The 2421-nt window shown below is 41.5% G+C and overlaps 1 pseudogene; it reads left to right on the top strand.

Moving 5' to 3' along the window:
* The first annotated feature begins 1457 nt into the window (after positions 1 to 1457).
* Positions 1458 to 1602, top strand: LOC131728512 (U2 spliceosomal RNA; annotated as a pseudogene).
* The last annotated feature ends 819 nt before the right edge of the window (positions 1603 to 2421 follow it).

The raw sequence follows: 2421 nt of genomic DNA, 5'->3' as shown, positions 1-2421 counted from the left end.
AGTAATGTTAAAACTTTACAATGCATTAGTAAGACCTCGCCTAGAATATTGTGTTCAGTTCTGGTCACCTCGTTACAAAAAGGATATTGCTGCTCTAGAAAGAGTGCAAAGAAGAGCAACCAGAATTATCCCGGGTTTAAAAGGCATGTCGTATGCAGACAGGCTAAAAGAATTGAATCTATTCAGTCTTGAACAAAGAAGACTACGCGGCGATCTGATTCAAACATTCAGAATCCTAAAAGGTACAGACAATGTCAACCCAGGGGACGACTTTGACCTGAAAAAAGAAACAAGGACCAGGGGTCACAAATGGAGATTAGATAAAGGGGCATTCAGAACAGAAAATAGGAGGCACTTTTTTACACAGAGAATTGAGGGTCTGGAACCAACTGCCCAGTATTGTTGTTGAAGCCGACACCCTGGGATCCTTCAAGAAGCTGCTTGATGAGATTCTGGGATCAATAAGCTACTAACAACCAAACGAGCAAGATGGGCTGAATGGCCTCCTCTCGTTTGTAAATTTTATGTTCATTTCGCAGCTAGCCCTGAAGCTACGGTAGAAACATTTATCAGAGAAGCGCAAGCCGGCTTGCAAATGCCCCTCAAATCTTCAGCCAGCGCTGCACCCACTGGCACACGGAAGAAAAGTCAATGCCAGGTTGCTAAATGCAACAGAAACAAAACTTTCAATGCCTGCGCCCGTTGTGAAAAGGCAGTCTGTGGTACATGCACTGGTTGAAAAGTGTGTTTTCTGTGTAGATTGTACCAATTAGACAGCTGTAATAGATGAGCCTTTGAACTCTGTTTCCCTCAAAGCACATTCACGTCGCTTGTTATATTTTGGTTTTATGCCATTTTTATAACTAGTTATTTATTTGATTATTTTGTATGTGCATACAGCTTTCTACACATGTTTACACAGTAGTTTATTGTGTAATGTTTGTGTTTCAATGTATATAGTGTTTTTGCTGTCTGTGCAAATGTTATATATGATGTTCATAAATACAAATATCAAGTTGTATCCAATAGTTTGTTTTTCATATCAAAGCGGTTTTAAAATAGACTCCAAATGAACCGCTGCGGCGGTTGTAACTAGTTTTGTCCAAGAAATACATGTTTCATGGAGGAAACTCAAGAACATGTGTTTGGGAGTGTCCTTTTGCTATTTCTGTTTGGGAGAGAACAAAACAAATTAACCAGGGTAGGTTTGGGAGTTACATTGTCATATGATTTAAGATTTAATTTTAAAAGGTCTTACAAAAAAGTACTGTATTGGTAATTCAACAGTTTTTTTTGTGGTTAATTATGGAGATGTGGGTATGAAACACATGGATAAAAATATAGATGCAAAAGATTTCTGTAGTAGAGAAAGTGCAGAACGACATTAGAAATAGAATTGAGAGGTGTGTTAAATAACTGAAAATATGCAAAAATAAATAAATAAATAAAATAAATAAATAAATCTGTTCTAAAGTTTAATATCCAATACGTCCCCCGTCTATTAAATAGATTTTTGGAAGCAGGAGATGGAACCGGGGCTTGCTCCGTCCACTCCACACATCGACCCGGTATTGCAGTACCTCCGGGAACTGTGCACAAGAAAGGTCGAGAGAGAGAGAGAGAGAGAGAGAGAGAGAAACTGTGTGCGTGTGCACCCCTCTCCGGTTATATTTTTTTCCCCCCCGCTTTTTTTTTTTTTTTTTTTTTTTTTTTTTAAAAAAAGGCAGGCCGTCCTAGCTAGACGATGAGGGACAGCCTGCTATGCACCTGCAGCAGGCCAGTGTACCCAGAAGGCTTTGCGTTTGTTGGAGGAGGAGCGATTTTAATGCATGCAAATCAAGGTAGGCATTCACTTAAGGCAGCAGCAAAAAGCCAATTTTCCAGGACCAAAACGGCAGTTGCGTTGTGGGAGGAGGGTTCCCCATTTAGCCTTGCCACTGGATAGAAAAGGCCTTTGGGCTGGCCAGGCGGACTTTGCCGCCAACAAACCCATGCTCAGTCTTCTCTTCAGCTCCAATAAATCTTTCGCCTTTTACTAAAAAAAAAAAAAAAGTGGTGGACCGCATTATCCACCGCTTTATTTGGGGCAGCGAGATAGAGGGTAAAGCGAGCCACCATGAGTAAAGCAGACAAGAAGAGAGGTAAGGGGGTCCCGGACATTGTGCAGCTCACCCGAGTGCAGGGGCTCACGCAAACTATCAAGAACATCCAGGCCCTGGACAGGAAGGTATGTTACATGAATTGTTTCTATTTTGCCACCTTGGGCCTTTGCACTATTGACAACACTGTGCCGTACTCCTGGGACCCCCCCCCCCTTCTATTGAACTTTAAGGGACACTATATATAAATTGGGCTTCGATAAAGCAAAATTGGCCTCCTGGGAATACAAGGCTGTAACTAAATATCTTGCCGGTTCCCAGG

This window comes from Acipenser ruthenus, unplaced genomic scaffold (genome assembly GCF_902713425.1).
Source record: "Acipenser ruthenus unplaced genomic scaffold, fAciRut3.2 maternal haplotype, whole genome shotgun sequence".
NCBI classification, from domain to species: domain Eukaryota; kingdom Metazoa; phylum Chordata; class Actinopteri; order Acipenseriformes; family Acipenseridae; genus Acipenser; species Acipenser ruthenus.
Note: the sequence above shows the minus strand (reverse complement) of the source record. Positions and strands in the feature narration are given on the sequence as shown.